The sequence below is a fragment of the Nyctereutes procyonoides genome, unplaced genomic scaffold, assembly GCF_905146905.1.
Source record: "Nyctereutes procyonoides isolate TBG_1078 unplaced genomic scaffold, NYPRO_anot_genome, whole genome shotgun sequence".
NCBI classification, from domain to species: domain Eukaryota; kingdom Metazoa; phylum Chordata; class Mammalia; order Carnivora; family Canidae; genus Nyctereutes; species Nyctereutes procyonoides.
The window spans coordinates 64,376-83,562 of NW_026575014.1; the positions used below are offsets into that span (position 1 = coordinate 64,376).

At 37.5% G+C, this 19,187-nt stretch overlaps 1 pseudogene; it reads left to right on the top strand.

Annotated features, from left to right (window-relative positions):
- The first annotated feature begins 4,040 nt into the window (after positions 1–4,040).
- On the top strand, positions 4,041–18,254 carry LOC129519525 (olfactory receptor 5T3-like; annotated as a pseudogene).
- The last annotated feature ends 933 nt before the right edge of the window (positions 18,255–19,187 follow it).

Sequence of the window (19,187 nt, forward strand, 5' to 3'; positions counted from 1 at the left end):
TTCAAGAATATTATTTGGTTTAATCCATCTACTAGAGTAAAAATGATTAAAATATAATGATGTGGGCTTTGTTATGTTCTTGATTTTAATGTTCCATCTATAATCAGACATTGACTATTGGTTTAAGCATTTTATTAAAATCATCATAGTAAAATGTTTCTTGGTCCTTCCCAATTTACCAAGAGTTTTTATCAGGGATCAATTCTGAAATTTATCCAGTAACTGGTTAGTACATTCAGTCCCCAAAATTCTTGTGGAAATAGCCTCTGAAATCAAATACTGCTCAACTCTTCTCATGACCTTATGTGATATGCTGTGGTACCAAAAAAATTTCTCGTCATAGACCCACCAAAGGCTTTAAATAGGAAAGCCATGTGGTCATATTTGATCTCTGGATAGATACATAGGGAAACATTCTGTAGAATGGACTGGATATGAGGAAGAGTGGAACAGGGACATCATTTAGGAGCCTCTTCAAATGTCAAGATGGGAAAATAGGTAAAAGACAAAATGACCAGAGAAATGAGGAAGGAACTGAAATGAGAAATAGTTGAGAGGAAAAGTTGTACAAGTGGAGCTGGAAATGCAGGGACAGAGTGCTACTCAGGTGTCTATACTGGGCATTGAGGAGAACGGTAATGACATTGATTAAAGCATTGGAGTAATTTAAATTATAAATTCAGTTTTTACATATTAACTCAAAGATGGAGGTGGAACTTCTATTTGTGTACACCACATATGGCTTTGGGTCTATTACTCTGGAGTAAGGGGAAAAGCTACAGATTTAGAATTCAACATGTAGGTACTAGTTAAAATGAGTACACTGATATTGAACAAGGTTTTTCCTGTCTGAGCTACAAGAATCCCTACAAAGTTTTGAGAAACATACAGGTGGAGATATATAATATAGGATTCACATTTTTAAATCTTTTTCCTCATCCGACCAAGGTAAACTGGCATATATATAAGATTCTGTAGAGTGAATGGTTAGAAGAGATGTTTCCAACATACTTTAAAAAAAGAAGAACGAATACTTACCACAGACTCTGAGTCAAGCCAGAGATTAAGGTCCAGCAGAGGACAGTGATTGCTGTGTTAGTGAAAGGTATAGAGAAGTCAGAAAGGCAAAAGAATTAATTAGAAAAGGTCTATCATAAATATGGTCCTATTGTATTCTACCAATTAACAGAAAATCTGGCTTAGACTTGGTCAAAGAAGTTCCAGTTTATTTTTCTCCTGTTAAAAGAATAAATCTGAAGAGAGACTATTGCAGGCTTTAGTTAAGTGATTCAACATGCTTTTTTGTTTCTGGGTCCTCTCTAAATTTTCACTGTATTATTTGTATTATGTGGGCTTTACAACTTTGTGGTTGCTGTACCTTTAGGCATATCATTGGCATTAACTGCACACACACACACACACACACCACACACACACACACAGGCCATGAAAAGAACCTTCTCTACATAAAGTTCTGTCTTTTCATTTGGAAGAAAAGCTCTTCAAATAACATTGGATTACAACTCATTGAACATTCCTGGGTCACATGCCCTATCTTAGATTGATTCATGGCCAAGAAAAATGGGATTAAGCATAACTGGTTTAGAAAAATCATATATCATTCTATCAACCTGGGATAGAGCTACTGTCTTCTAAAATCCAGAGATTTCAGCCAAACACTAGAATAAGTGGAGCTTCCATTGGCAAGAAGTGAGAGAGGATTGGCTTTATGAAAGCCAAGGATCCAAGGGCACAGGGAGTTACAGAACTGAGGGCATGATAAGCAATATCAAATCTGACAGAGAGATCAAGGAAAATGGTGATTAAAAACTGATTATTGTGTTAAATATTCATAATCCAAGATATCTTTCTATGCACAAGGAATTTTGGAAACTCAATTGTTTTGGCCCATTGGTGAACAAAAAGTGAGGATTGCCAATGAGGAGTTGGGGAGAAAAAGAAAATTAGGAGATGCAAGATTCAGAGAGTTGATTTTTTTTAAAAAAGAACTTAATTACCCATTTCATGATTGGATTGTTTGTTTCTTTGGTGTTAAGTTTAATAAGTTCTTTATAGATTTTGGAAACTAGCCCTTTATCTGATATGTTATTTGCAAATATCTTCTCCCATTCTGTAGGTTGTCTTTGAGTTTTGTTGACTGTATCCTTTGCTGTGCAAAAGCTTCTTATCTTGATGAAGTCCCAATAGTTCATTTTTGCTTTTGTTTCTTTTGCTTTCGTGGATGTATCTTGCAAGAAGTTACTGTGGCCAAGTTCAAAAAGGGTGTTGCCTGTGTTCTCCTCTAGGATTTTGATGGAGTCTTGTCTCACATTTAAATCTTTCATCCATTTTGAGTTTATCTTTGTGTATGGTGCAAGAGAGTGGTCTAGTTTCATTCTTCTGCATGTGGCCAAACTGTGGAAGGAGCCTCGGTGCCCATCGAAAGATGAATGGATAAAGAAGATGTGGTTTATGTATACAATGGAATATTACTCAGCCATTAGAAACAACAAATACCCACCATTTGCTTCAACGTGGATGGAACTGGAGGGTATTATGCTGAGTGAAGTAAGTCAATCGGAGAAGGACAAACAGTGTATGTTCTCACTCATTTGGGGAATATGAATAATAGTGAAGGGGAATATAAGGGAAGGGAGAAGAAATGTGTGGGAGATATCAGAAAGGGACACAGAACATAAAGACTTCTAACTCTGGGAAATGATCTAGGGGTGGTGGAAGGGGAGGAGTGCGGGGGGTGGGGGTGAATGGGTGACGGGCACGGAGGGGGACACTTGACGGGATGAGCACTGGGTGTTATTCTGTATGTTGGTAAATTGAACACCAATAAAAATTAATTTATAATAATAAAAAAAAAGAACTTAATTATGTAGAGGCACCTGAGTGTCTTGGTAGTTTAAGAATCCACATTCATCTCAGTCCTGGGATTGAGTCCTCATCCATCGGGCTCCCTGCTGATACTAATCCTTCTCCCTCTGCCCCTACCCACACTCTGACATGTGTCTACTCTATGTCTCAGATAAATAAATAAAATCTTAAAAAAAAGAAACAACTTAACTATGTAAACAGGTAAAAGGAAGCAAAAAGGTGAAGAAAGCTTAACTGATAGATCCTTAGGGAAGATCCAGTGTATACTGGAAGGGGCCAGCCTTGAAGAGCACAGTGCTATGGTTAGAAGAATGGGTATGGCGTCCTACAGCTCTGGATACATGTCCTGGCTCTGACACTCGATCCCTCGAAGACTGACTTTCTTCATTAGTCAAGTGAATCTAAAAAAAGTACTTCCATATGGAATTATGTGGGGTTTAAATGAGACAATGTGCTTAGTACAAAGTTTTGTATAAATGTCATTTATTACACTTTTAATTGTCTAATTAATGTTTTTTGCTTACAAGCGTTGAGTCTTTGTATCCAACATTTTAATTGAATGTAGAGGGATGTACTACGACAGTAGTCATGAATCAAAATTACGAATAATCACAATCTAAGAGTTGACGTCTATGGTAAATTATACATAATAAAAACAAAAACAAATCACATATATAAGGTGAAACAAGGTGAAAGGCATTAGGCAATTTGGGCCTAAAAATCTCTATTTTACTATTGAAATAAATTCAGTTAAGGAAAATTAGCAAAGTAGTGTGAGAATATTACTGTGAAGTTGACAGTAGTAGCTGAAATTATTCACATGTCAGTAAGTGATCAGGGGAAATGTCTCGAAATCCTTGAGACACAAAATAAAAAGATCTGAAAATGGAATAGAAGGGAAGTAATACCATTCATTTCCAGCTAAAGTATTAATAATTTTCTTCTCTTTTGTATAATCATTCTTGTGATCACCTTAATGTTTCCATATCTGTAATATTTCTCCATATCCAATTAAATGCTTTCTAATTTAAGATAGGTATCCCAAAGAACAAACTAGCAAGAAATAGGAAATTTACATTTATATCACTGACTGTGACTTTTTAATCATCTTCTATCCTCAGATGATTTGAGAATCAACTCTTCTGCCCATGTCAATGGACGGACTAAATAATTCTGTGGTTTCTGAGTTTGTGTTGCTGGGACTCTCTAGTTCTTGGGAAACTAAAGTTTTTCTCATGTTGACATTTTCCTTGATCTATTTAGGGATAATCCTGGGAAATCTCTTCATTTTCTTTTTGGTAATTTTTGATTCTCACCTACATTCTCCCATGTACTTCTTCCTGGCCAATCTGTCCTTCATTGACATGGGGGTTGCCTCTACAACAGTCCCAAAGATGATTGGGGACCTTTTAAATGAATACAAGATAATTTCCTTCCAAGGTTGCATGACACAGATATGCTTCATTCACATCATGGGAGGAGTGGAGATGGTGCTGCTCATAGCCATGGCATTTGACAGGTACATGGCAATTTGTAAGCCTCTTCACTATCTGAACATCATGAACCCTAAAATATGTGTTTCGTTTGTAATCACTGGCTGGGTGATTGGAGTGATCCATGCTATGTCTCAGTTTGCTTTCATTATAAACTTGCCTTTTTGTGGTCCTAATGAAGTAGACAGCTTTTACTGTGACTTTCCCAGGATCATAAAGCTTGCGTGCACAGATGGAGTTAAATTTGAGTTTATTATTGCTGCCAACAGTGGCTTCATGAGCATGGGCACCTTCTTCCTGCTAATCCTTTCCTATGTCTTCATTTTGGTCACTGTCTGGAAACGTGCTTCAGGAGATTTATCCAAAGCATTTGTCACACTGTCATCTCACATCACTGTGGTGGTTCTATTTTTCACTCCATGCATGTTTCTCTATGTCTGGCCTTTCCCCACATCATCAATTGACAAATACCTGTTCATTGCTGACTTTGCTATCACCCCCATTTTAAATCCCATAATATATACATTAAGGAACAAAGACATAAAGGTATCTGTAAAACGACTGAGCAAATGGGGACATTATGGCAGACGTTGCTAACTGGCTCTATCTCTGGAGCTCTAAAACTATACATCCATCTGCTCTTTGGATATCTCTACTGAGGAATCTGACAGCTAAAATAGGTAGAACTATATATATTATCTACTTCACTGAATAAAATTCTATTACTTCTGTAGAGCATTTATTCACTACTTTGGCTACCATGGGAAATGTGAATCTACCATGTAAGGGTATTATTTTATTATTTCAGCAGACAGCAGTAATATCTACTACATAATATTTGATGACTGAAATTGTACTCATTTGATAATAACAATATGAGGAAATCTCTTTTGATTCCCATAAGTACAACTCTGGGGAATTTCAGGAACCATCACATCGAATGGTTATTTATAGAAGGGTAGTAGCTCTTGTTAGTTACTTAGGTTGGTTTCTGTCAGAAGATCCAAAGACAAAATTTTATTGCATGTAGTTTATTTGGAAGCTAATTTTTGGGTGTATCAGTAAGGGAATAGGGAAGAGGTATTGTGAAAGGAAAGATGCTTATGTTGGTAACATAATGGGAGTGCAAGCAAACTGTAATCCTCCAGGAAACTGTACTGATTCTGTGATTTAGAATTATCTCACTTGAAGGGCAGGTGTCTGACGTATTTCTTCATTTGCAGAGGGTTCATGAACTCCTAGGCATGCCCCACATTTCCCACAACAAATATTATGCATCATGTCAAGAGGCCAGAGACAAGCAATGAGACAGACTCTCTGGTGCTGACAGGAAAGGACCATCTCGAATAAAAGTCATCTTCAAAGCAGCCTCCAAATATTGCTCTGTAACTTAAACAAGAGTTAATGAAACATTTTCCTCCAATGGACACCAACCGGTAATCACCCATTTTACTCCAAATACCCAAACTGGTACTTGAGCACAGACAATTCTGTGATATAAACTATTTCTCTGCTTTTCACAAGTCTCAGAAAACCAAACTAGCAGGTCACAGTAGGACATTCCGCCTTGAGCATACTTCTGCAAGTCATGACCAGCCTATGCGATCACATCCCACAACTGGCCATCACGGGCTACCCACAAAACCTCCTCAATTCCTCAAGAACAGGAAAGGAAATCTTGGTTCCAATATAAAAACTGTGGACATAGGGCAGCCCTGGTGGCTTAGTGGTTTAGCGCCACCTTCAGCCCAGGACGTGACCCTGGAGACCCGGGATTGAGTCCCATGTCAGGCTCCCTGCATGGAGCCTCCTTCTCCCTCTGCCTGTGTCTCTGCCTCTCTCTCCTTCTGTATCTCTAATGAATAAATAAATAATTTTTTTAAACTGTAGACATAGATCAAAATAGAGTTAGATTTTTTTCTGCCTACAAAACATTCAAATGAACTGAAGGATATTTTATATCCAACTCTAGAATTGTTATAAATAAATTCACTTCGAACTTTTGATTCTGAATTTCTGAAAAGGCACACTAACAGGTGATGCTCTCAATTTAGTGGCACTTACTGAAATATCCCAATAGACCCAGTACAGATACTCTGTCTATAAGCCTTTATTCCATGACACAGAACTCTAGTGTTTCCCACTCAAGAAGTCACTTTACACAATAAATACATCCACTTCTGAGGATAACACTATCTCACAAAACTTGTCCAAACAACATGATTTACTTGTTTTATCACATTCTGACTGTATTTAGACCCTGAAAAATTTTGGACTCAGCTTTATATCTGTGAAGAGGAATTTGATGTTTCCAAACATAAAACATCTTATACTCTATAATAAACTCTCAACTTCTCTCTTTTTTTTCTTGAAAGAGTAAACTTTATTTTTTTTTATTTATTTTTTTTTATAAATTAATTTTTATTGGTGTTCAATTTACCAACATACAGAATAACACCCAGTGCTCATCCCGTCAAGTGTCCCCCTCCGTGCCCGTCACCCATTCACCCCCACCCCCCGCCCTCCTCCCCTTCCACCACCCCTAGTTCATTTCCCAGAGTTAGAAGTCTTTATGTTCTGTGTCCCTTTCTGATATCTCCCACACATTTCTTCTCCCTTCCCTTATATTCCCCTTCACTATTATTCAACTTCTCTCTTAATTCTCTTCCTCTCTAGCACTTAAACGAACTTTCACAGTATTTCAAAACCAACTTTCTATGTATCCCAACCAACTTGGATATTTCTGGAACTTTTACAAAGTTTCATTTCTGGAACTTTGTAAAAGTTCCAGAAATATCAAGAGTTTCTTCTCAGGTAAATCCTGTGATGTCTGGACTCTAAAGCAAAGACTTTCCTGGACCAGAAGAGATGCCTTCTCTACAGTCTTAGGACTCCCTGGATATTGACAATCTGGAAGGACTGTTCTCATTTCCTGATTCACAACTCTGCTATATGAAGAGATGGCCAAGGACAGAGATTCACAATCTCAGTTACCAGAGATTTCCAAACAAAATATTGGCTTCTAACAGTATTGTTTGCAAACAGTTTATGTCAGGAAGAATTTGAATGAATCATGGAGGGAAGTGTTTAAGAATGCTATGAGAACCAGTTATTTTCTATGGAAACATATTAAGCTTTTAGAACATAACAGAATAAGAAAGTCACCTTAGAAGCAAGGGTCAGAGGTCCTAATATGTGCACCGAGGCATGCTTCTTCCCAATTGTGTGACTTATTGCAAGATATGCCAAGATACATTTCAACATAACATCCATAATTTCATAGATTCTTTACAAATTAGGTATTATGATGAGAACAGAAGCTCTGCACAGGTGGAGTGTATTCAGGTTCTCTTTTGCTGACCTTTCCATTTGATATTCACATATATTCATCCCGTCTTTTTTTCCTTTTACCAGGTTTTTTTGTATATTTTTAATTGGAGTTAGATTGCAAACACATAGTGTAACACCCAGTGCTCATCCTGTCCTGTGCCTTCCTCAGTGCCCGTCACCCAGTCACCCCATGCAGAGAAAGCATTTGACAAAATACAGCATCCATTCCTGATCAAACTCTTCAGAGTGTAGGGATAGAGGGAACATTCCTCAGCATCTTAAAAGCCATCTATGAAAAGCCCACAGCAAATATCATTCTCAATTGGGAAACACTGGGAGCCTTTCCCCTAAGATCAGGAATATGACAGGGACGTCCACTCTCACCAGTGCTATTCAACATAGTACGAGAAGTCCTAGCTTCAGCAATGAGATGACAAAAAGAAATAAAAGGCATACATTCAAACTGGCAAAGAAGAAGTCCAACTCTCCCTCTTCACTGATGACATGATAGAGTACATAGAAAATCAAAAGACTCCACCCCAAATTGCTAGAACTCATATAGCAATTTGCCAGTGTGGAAGGATCCAAAATCAATGCCCAGAAATCAGTGGCATTTCTAGACACTCACAATGACAGTGAAGAAAGAGAAATTAAGGAGTCAATCCCATTTACAATTGCACCCAAAAGCATAAGATACCTAGGAATAAACCTAACCAAAGAGGGAAAGGATCTATAACCTAAAACTACAGAACACTTCTGAAAGAAATTGAGGAAGACACAAAGAGATGGAATAATATTCCATTCTCATGGTTTGGAAGAATTAATATTGTGAAAATGTCCATGCTACCCAGGGCAATTCACACGTTTACTGCAATCACTATCAAAATACCGTGGACTTCCTTCAGAGAGTTGGGACAAATCATCCTAAGATTAGTGTGGAATCAGAAAAGACCCTGAATAGGCAGGGGAATTGTGAAAAAGACAACCAGAGCCGGGGGCATCACAATGCCGGATTTCAGGTTGTACTACAAAGCTGTGATAATCAAGACAGTGTTTATACTGGCACAAAAACAGATACATAGATCAATGGAATGGAATAGAGAACCCAGAAATGGGCCCCAACTCTATGGTCAACTAATATTCGACAAAGCAGGAAAGACTATCCACTGGAAATAGGAAAGTCTCACCCCCTTTTCTAGGTTGAGTTCTATCTTAAATATTTGACGGTTTGAAGAGAATCTTACCTTGAATATTTAAACTCTTGGAGCCTAAAGATTGTCTATCCAACCTTAAACATCTTGTATTTTTAAAATTTATTACTATGGTATTCTTTAGCCATTAACATAATGTTACATTATCAATACTCTGTGATTTGTAAATGAACATAAAACGGTAGTAACATCTTTCAAGGAAAGTGCTAAGGGAAGAAACCATGCATGTACTCTGGTGTCATCTGTAGCAGTTCGGTCTCTTTCACCTGAAGTGTCCAGATAGGTTATGCTCTCTGAAAATGGTCAATAAATCCTGTTGAGTTTACTAGAGAAAATCAGATCCTTCCAACTGCCATTTTGTCTGCTGACACTCATGTACACCAAAAAGTGGCTCGCAGGCCTTGCTTTACCATGCACCCAGAGGAAATAGCGGTGATAAAAACCATAAATGAAAATTTGACAGTTATATCAATGAGGGCTGGTAAATTTTGCTCCAGACACTGTAGCCATACTATTAACCCAAGTTGATAAAGCATGTTAAAGACATTTTTACAGTAAAGTTAAATTTTAACTAGGCTACAAAAAGTCACAACTAAAATAAAAATAAACTACAAAAGTGTTTTAATATTCCTGACTATACAACAGCTAAGACCCAAACTGAGAATAGATACTCCATAATGCTTAGCCCAAACTCAAGTAATTATTATAAAAAAAACTATTCACCAGAGTACTACCACCAACAGCCACATTTCAAAGAACTGGGGGTGATTTGTATCTTTACAGGAGACTGTTGTATAATGGATAAGCCCCGATAAACCTTACATCTTGTTAATATGGTCTACCTACTATCACCTTCAGTAAATGGATTTACAGTAAGGACAAACATAAAAACATTAAAATGTTAGGTCAAGCCATAGCTTACAAGATAGGAAATGGGCTACATTTTCCATTCTAAAAACATTAAAATTTATATTAAAGTCATTATGGAATTAAAAACTAAAAGTGAATTTAGTAATAAATTGAGATGAGAGAACTTAAATGAATTAAGCCATGAGGCACATACACATCACCCTCCTCAATCATCAAAACCTACATATAACCTACTAATTCTTATATCATTATTAACCTATATTAACCTACTAGTAATTATATCCACATCCTGGAAAGTGTGTTTGAACTGATCAAACTGTACCTTAAGTAAAGCACCCAGGTTACACATAGCAGATTTCATTTAATATGAGCACTTTAACAAAGCTAGTCCAAACTTACCAAACTCAAGCTTTTTAAAAAAAGATTGATTTGAGAGACAGTGTATGAGACTAAGAACATGAGCATGAGAGGGGGAGGTGCAAAAGGAGAGGAAGAAGCAGACTCCCTGCTATGCAGGGAGCCCCACAGAGGGCTAGATCCCAGGACCCCGAGATCATGACCTGAGCGGAAGGCAGACACTTAACTGACTGAGCCTCCCCAGTGCCCTAACAAACCCAATTATTATAAATGAACTTAAAAAACATGTATGTAAAATTAAAAGTTTAAGAGATGAAAGTTTTAGTTGAGGCCATAGAAAAAGTACAATAAGAGAACAATAAACAAAATACTAAAAGCACTAAATACCTGCACCCTGATGTTTCTAGCAGCAATGTCCACAATAGCCTAACTGTGGAAGGAGCCTCGGTGTCCATCAAAAGATGAATGGATAAAGAAGATGTGGTTTATGTATACAATGGAATATTACTCAGCCATTAGAAATGACAAATATCCACCATTTGCTTCAACGTGGATGGAAGTGGAGGGTATTATGCTGAGTGAAGTAAGTCAATCAGAGAAGGACAAACATTATATGGTCTCATTCATTTGGGGAATATAAATAATAGTGAAAGGGAATAGAAGGGAAGGGAGAAGAAATGGGTAGGAAATATCCGAAAGGGAAACAGAACATGAGAGACTCCTAACTCTGGGAAACGAACTAGGGGTGGTGGAAGGGGAGGAGGGTAGGGGGTGGGGGTGAATGGGTGGCGGGCACTGAGGGGGGCACTTGATGGGATGAGCACTGGGTGTTATTCTGTATGTTGGCAAATTGAACACCAATAAAAAATAAATTTATTATAAAAATAGCAAAGCTTACCTTCTTTCATTTTTGCCTAATGATTTACCCAGAAAATTAATGAGAACTTAACTGCCCTGAAACCAGATGAGCTACCTATATACAGTTTAAAGAACAAACCCGTTTATGAAGCACAATAGCGAGGTTTATAGGTAAACATGAAAAGCCTATCAAGCCTGGTGACAGTTGTTATCCAGAACTTTACTTTTTGATTCAACTTTAAACTTACCTTAAAAAATAATAACTTCAACATAAATTTTAATACTAATATAGAAAGGTACAGCCTTTAAATACAAGACACAACCTTCCTTGGAGAGTAATATAAACCACACGATAGCTAGCCTAAACTAGCCACCAATTAAAATATTTAAGTTCAACAATATATTCCCCTTTATTCTAATACTAAAGACCACTCCTACAACCACCAGCGAGGAAATTGAAGCAATCATCAAACACCTCCCAAGACACAAAATTCCAGGGCCAGATGGCTTCCTAGGGAATTCTACCAAATATTTAAAGAAGAAATAAGACTGATTCTACTAAAGCTGTTTCAAAGGATAGAAATGGAAAGAATACTTCCAAACTCATTCTGAGGCTAGCATTACCTTGATCCCAAACCAGACAAAGACCTCACCAAAAAGAATTACAGACCAATATCCCTGATGAACACAGATGCAAAAATTCTCAACAAGATACTAGCCAATAGGATCCAACAGTATATTAAGATTATTCACCATGACCAAGTGGGATTTATCCCCGGGATGTAAGGTTCATACAACACTCATAAAACAATCAACGTGATAGATCATATCAACAAGAGAAAATACAAGAACCATATGATCCTCTGCATTTGACAAAATAGAGCATCCATTCCTGATCAAAACTCTTCAGAGTGTAGGGATAAAGGGAACATTCCTCAGCATCTTAAAAGCCATCTACGAAAAGCCCACAGCGAATATCCTTCTCGATGGGGAAACCCTGGGAGCCTTTCCCCTAAGATCAGGAACATGATAGGATGTCCACTCTCACCACTGCTATTCAACATAGTACTAGAAGTCCTAGTCTCAGCAATCAGACAACAAAAAGAATTAAAAGGCATTCAAATTGGCAAAGAAGAAGTCAAACTCTTCCTCTTCGCTGATGACATGATACTGATATATAGAAAACCCAAAAGACTCCACCCCAAGATTGCTAGAACTCCTACAGCAATTCAGCAGTGTGGCAGGATACAAAATAAATGCCCAGAAGTCAGTAGCATTTCTATACACTAACAATGAGACTGAAGAAAGAGAAATTAAGGAGCCCATCCCATTTACAATTGCACCCCAAAACATAAGATACCTAGGAATAAACCTAACCAAAGAGGAAAAGAATCTATACCCTAAAAACTACAGAACAATCATGAAAGAAATCAAAGAATACACAAAGAGACAGAAAAGCATTCCATACTCATGGATTGGAAGAATCAATATTGTGAAAATGTCTCTGCTACCCAGGGCAATTTAGACAAACCATGGGAGACTCCTGACTCTGGGAAACAAACAAAGGGTTGCAGAGGTGGGTGGGGGAGAGGTAATGGGGTGATGAGTAGTAAACAGGGCACAGGAGGAGATGAGCACTGGTTGTTATGCTTTATGTTGGCAAATTGAATTTAAATAAAATATTAAAAATTCAAGCACTAAAGACAAACTCCTAACCTAATACTCAATTAATCTATCCATTAATAATTAGAGGAATTACTGTTCCTCTGGGTAACATGAATTATTTCTCCTTGCATAAGCTTGTATTAGAAGGGATAATCACCGATAGTTAACAATAAGATAAATTTAACCGAATAATTCATTACTTATTAACCTAATTGTTAACCCACACAGGTATGCATCTAAGGGAAGATTTTTAAAAGTTAAAGGAACTCTGCAAACACAAGCCTCACCTGTTTACCAAACACTTTACGAAAGGGCCTTCACACTAATAGAGGAGGTAATACTAATCCAACCGATTTATATCTCACTCTGCCCAAGAACAGGGCATGTCAGTGTGGCACAGCCTGGTAACTCCTAAAACTTAGACTTTTACTGCCAGAGGTTCAATTCCTCTTCCTACTGGCACGTTAATAATTAATCTGTTGGTGATTATACCTGTGTGACTTGCTGTAACATTCCTCACACTAATCGAGTGAAAAGTATCAGCCTTTCTGCAACTTCAGAGAAGAACACACATTGTGGGCCCCATGGTGCACTCTGATCCATCTCTGATGCTCTCGGGCTCTTCATCAAGGAACCAATACACTGACTCACAACATCGATACCCACATTTATTGAGGCACCAACCCTAGCCCTCACTTTAGCCCTAAGAAGGTGGGTTCCAACTGCTCATACCATATCCATTAATTATTACAAACCTAGGTGTATTATTTATAAAGTCATATCTAGCTTAGCTATTTATTCCATTTTCAGGTCAGGGTCGGGCTGACATGCACATTCAAAACTCTCACTACTGGAACCCTGTCAGCAGTGGCACAAACAGTTTCCTACAAAGTAGTAGCAGTTATCCCACCGCCAGTCCTGTTAATATGTAGATTGTTTATACTCTCAACACTAATTATTACCCAGAATATCTAGGAATAATTTTTGCACCTTGATCACGAGCTGTCATGTGACTTATCTCAACCCCAGCAGAGACCAACAGTCACTGCGGGACCAATGGAAGGACAATTGGAACTCAGTTCTGGTTTCTACACTCAATGTGCAGCAGTTCCATTAGCGCCATTCTTCTGGGAGAAAATGCTATTTTAAATAATATTTTTACAACAGTTGTGCTTTTAGAAGCATTCCACAACCCCTATATACCAGATTGTATACAATTAACTTTATTATCAAAACCCTTTTCTATCTCTTTTGCATGAACTTGAGCATCTTACCCATGATTCCAATAGGTCAACTCATGCATCTCTCTCTTTTATTTTTTTTAGACTTTTATTTATTCATGAGAGAGACACACAGTGAGAAAAAAAACCAGAGCCGGGGGCATCACAATGCCAGATGTTAGGTTGTACCACAAAGCTGTGCTCATTAGACCATGTGGTACTGGCACAAAAATAGACACATAGATCAATGGAACAGAATAGAGAATCCAGAAATGGGCCCTCAACTCTATGGTCAACTATATTCAACAAAGCAGGAAAGACTATCTGCTGGAAAAAAGTCTCTTCAATTAATGGTGCTGGGTAAATTGGACAGCCACGTGCAGAAGAATGAAACTAGGCCATTCTTTTACACCAGACACAGAGATAAACTCAAAATGGATGAAAGATCTAAATGTGAGACAAGAATACATCAAAATCCTAGAGGAGAACACAGGCAATACTCTTTTTGAACTTGGCCACAGCAACCTCTTGCAAGATACATCCATGAAGGCAAAAGAAACAAAAGCAAAAATGAATTATTGGGACTTCCTTAAGATAAGAAGCTTCTGCACAGCAGAAGAAACAGTCAACAAAATTAAAAGACAACCTACAGAATGGGAGAAGATATTTGCAAATGACACATCAGATAAAGGGCTAGTATCCAAGATCTATAAAGAATTTACTAAACTCAACAGCAAAGAAACAAACAATCCAATCATAAAATGGGCCAAAGACATGAAGAGAAATCTCACAGAGGAAGACATAGACATGGCCAACAAGCACATGAGAAAATGCTCCGCATCATTTGCCATCAGGAAAATACAAATCAAAACCACAATGAGATCCCACCTCACACCAGTCAGAATGGGGAAAATTAACAAGGCAGGAAATAACAAATGTTGGAGAGGATGCGGAGAAAAGGGAACCCTCCTGCACTGTTGGTGGGAATGTGAACTGGTGCAGCCACTCTGGAAAACTGTGCGGAGGTTCCTCAAAGAGTTAAAAATAGAACTACCCTACGACCCAGCAACTGCACTGCTGGGGATTTACCCCAAAGATAAAGATGCAGTGAAATGCCAGAACACCTGCACCCCGATGTTTATAGCAGCAATGTCCACAATAGCCAAGCTGTGGGAGGAGCCTCGGTGTCCATAGAAAGATGAATGGATAAAGAAGATGAGGTATATGTATACAATGGAATATTCCTCAGCCACTAGAAACGACAAATACCCACTATTTGCTTCAACGTGGATGGAACTGGAGGGTATTATGCTGAGTGAAGTAAGTCAATCAGAGAAGGACAAACATTATATGGTCTCATTCATTTGGGGAATATAAAAAATAGTGAAAGGGAATAAGGGGGAAAGGAGAGAAAATGAGTGGGAAATATCAGTGAGGGTGACAGAACATGAGAGACACCTAACTCTAGTAAACGAACAAGGGGTAATGGAATGGAAGATGTGCGGGAGCATGGAGTGACTGGGTGACGCACACTGAGGGGGGCACTTGACAGGATGAACACTAGGTGTTGTGGTATACGTTGGCAAATTGAACTCCAATTAAAAATAAATAAATAAATAAATAAGTAAATAAATAAATAAAATGCAGGAAAAATGGACCAGGAAAATCCATGTGCACATGAAGATATGTCCTTTTATTTGGGGAGAAAACCCTCCACAGCTGACACTGATTTACCACTCACTGAACAGTTCTGGGGCACATAACCCTTCTTACACCATTCTCTGGCCAAAAAATATAATTATAGTAGCTGATTTAGAAAAATAATATAACATACTTTCAAGGTAGGATAGTGTGTTATACTCGCTCCTAATTTAAGCGATTTCAGCTAACTACCTAAATAAACAGAATTTCTATTAGCAGACATGGGAAGGGGAATGGCTTTAAAAAGATAAGGAGCCAAAGGCAGAAAGAATTACAGAAACAAAGGAGTGATAAACAGTATCAAATCCTGCAGAGAGATCAAGGTAAGTAATGACTGAAAAGTGATTATTACATGAGGTATCCAGAATCCAAAGCTTCTTTCTAACAAATGAGAAATCCGTGAACACCATCTTTAGCTTATGAATGAACAAAAAGTGTGGGCCAGCTTACCAATGAGGAGTTGGAAAGAGAAAACATTAGAAAATAACACAAGATACAGAGATTTGATCTTTTCAAAAGAGAGTTCATTATACTAACAATAGGTCAAAATGCTAAAGCTATGGTAGATATAGGTCAAGGAAAATTTAAAGAAGAAAATTAATTGATGGATCTTGGGTAAGACCTGGGATGTACTTAAAAGGGCCGTCCTTAAAGACCATAGTGCCATGGTTTAGATCAGGAATTCTGGTGTCCTGCAACTGTAGATACAAATTCTGCCTCTGACAATTGATCCCTCTGGAACTCAGTTTCTCCACTAATAAAATGAATCTAATAAAACAGTTACTATCTTATGGAATTTTATAAAGTAAAAATGAGATAGTATGCTTAGTACAGTGGTTTGCATGGTGAATAAATAATTATCTTTTAATATTATCTTTGCTTAATAAACATTTTCTTAATAACAGGTATTTATTTTTTCATATCCAATATTTTATTTGATATAGAGATAAATGCATGTCTTATGACAATAATGTGTCTTGAACAATGTATTATGAATAATTTCAATATGAATATATGACATGCATGATAAATTGTACAAAAAAGAAAACAACCCACAGATGAGGTGAAGCAAGGTGAAATTTATTAAACAGTTTTAGCCTGATGATCTCTATTTGACCGGTGAAATAAAATATCCAGGTGACAAGAATGTGCAAGTTAGTATGAGAATATCAATGTTAGAGATTATTTGGTTGTGAGAATTAAGTGGTCAGGGGAAATGCCTTGAAATCAGTAACGAAAAAAAATGCTTGTTAATGTAATAAGAAGGGAAATACCCCAATTAATCTCCATCTAAAGTACTCATTTTTTTCTCTTTTTATATAATCACTCCCCTGATCATTATAATAATTCTATTTTCTTTATATTTTTTCCAATTAAATGCTTTCTAACTCTGGAATATGAACCACAGAACAATCTAGCAACATACACAGAAAACCGTATTTGATTTCTTGTTTTGTGGGTTTTTTAGAGAGGATTGGGGAGAGGGGCAGAGAGAGAGAGCAAGGGAGAGAATCTCAAACAAGTTCCATGCTGAGCATGAAGTCAGATGTGGGGCTTCATCTTACAATCCTGAGATCATGACCTAAGCCAAAATCGAGGGTTGGACACTTAACTGACTGAGGCACTCAAGCTCCCCAAGAAACCTATATTTGTACCACTGATTCTCACCTTTCTTCATTTTCTATCTTTAGGTGATTTGAAAATCAGCTCTTCTGCCCAAGTCAAGGGATGCATTAAATAATTCTGTGGTTTCTGAGTTTGTGTTGCTGGGACTCTCTAGTTCTTGGGAAACTAGAGTTTTTCTCATGTTGATTGATATTTTCCTTGATCTATTTAGGGATCATCCTGAAAAATCTCTTCATTTTCTTTTTGATAATCTTTGATTCTCACCTACATTCTCCTATGTACTTCCTACAGGCCAACCTGTCCCTCGTTGATGTGGGACTTTCCTCTACAACAGTCCCAAAGATGTTTGAGGACCTTTTAAAAGAATACAAGATAATTTCCTTCCAAGGTTGCATGACACAGATATGCTTCATCCACATCATGGGAGGAGTGGAGATGGTGCTGCTCATAGCCATGGAATTTGACAGGTACACGGTGATCTGTAAGCCTCTTCACTATCTGAACATCATGAACTCTAAAATATGTGTTTCGTTTGTAATCACTGGCTGAGTGATTGGAGTGATCCATGCTATGTCTCAGTTTGCTTTCATTATAAACTTGCCTTTTTGTGGTCCTAATGAAGTAGACAGCTTTTACTGTGACTTTCCTGGATCATAAAGTTTGTGTGCACAGATGGAGCCAAGTTTGAGTTTATTATTGCTGCCAACAGTGGCTTCATGACTATGGGTGCCTTCTTCCTGCTAATCCTTTCCTATGTCTTCATTTTAGTCATTGTCTGGAAATGTGCTTCAGGAGATGTGTTCAAAGCATTTGTCACACTGTCAGTTCACATCTCTGTGGTGGTTCTATTTTTCACTCCATGCATGTTTCTCTCTGTCTGGCCTTTCCCCATATCATCAATTGACAAATACTTGTTCATTGCTGACTTTGCTATCACCCCGATCTTGAATCCTGCCATCTATACATTAAAAAACAAAGACATAAAGGTAGCCATAAAAAGACTGAGCAAATGGGGACATTATCTCAAATTTTGCTGACTGAATCTGGTTGTGAAACTCTACACCATCAGCCTATCCATCAGCCTATTAGATATTTTCACTTAGGTTTCTGATACTTAACACATCCAGATCTGGATATAACATCTTCCTCATTGGATAGATTTCTAATACTTCTGTAGAGCATTTATTTACTCCTTACCTTTACTACCATAGAAATTGTGAATGCACTACACTATGGGTTATTTTAGCAGACAGCATCACTATCTACTAAATAATATTTATAATTGAAATTATGATCATTTGATCATAGAAGGATATAATTACATCCTTCCTTTTCCCAGAGGTTTGCAAATGAACTGTAAACTTGCTTTGGATAATGTCAGAAATCATTATATCATATATGCATAGGACTAGTAATCTATCTAGTTACTCAGGTTGTACTTTCTCAGAAGAAGATCCAAAGACAAAAACTGATTGTCAGTAATTTACGTGAAAGTTGATTTTTGGAAACATCATTAAGGAAATGGAAAGTGAGACATCAAGGATGCTTATGTTGACAAAGGTAACTGAGATTCAAGCCTATTATAGCCTGCTAGGGGACTCGTGGCTTAGAATTATCCTAATTGAAGGTAAAGAAAGCTGGAATACTTTTTCTTTATTTTCAAAGAGTGCATTAATTCCTTGACATGTCTAGGTTTTCCCACACAGAATACTGTGCATTAAAGGAATCTGTCAGATAGACTTTTGGGTGCTGGCAATAAAGAATCAATCATCTCTTTGTTTGGAAATAATAAATGCCAAGGTATATTCCACTTTTCAGGACAGTCTCTACTTAACATCACTTCATCTTGCTATGGATTTTTAAAGCAGTAGCTCGATAAGATAATGCTGGGTTGAGAATCACTATTTTAAAAGTCATTATGGATTTTCATTATAGACCTCATGTTAAGTGCTAACTTCAAGTATTTGGTC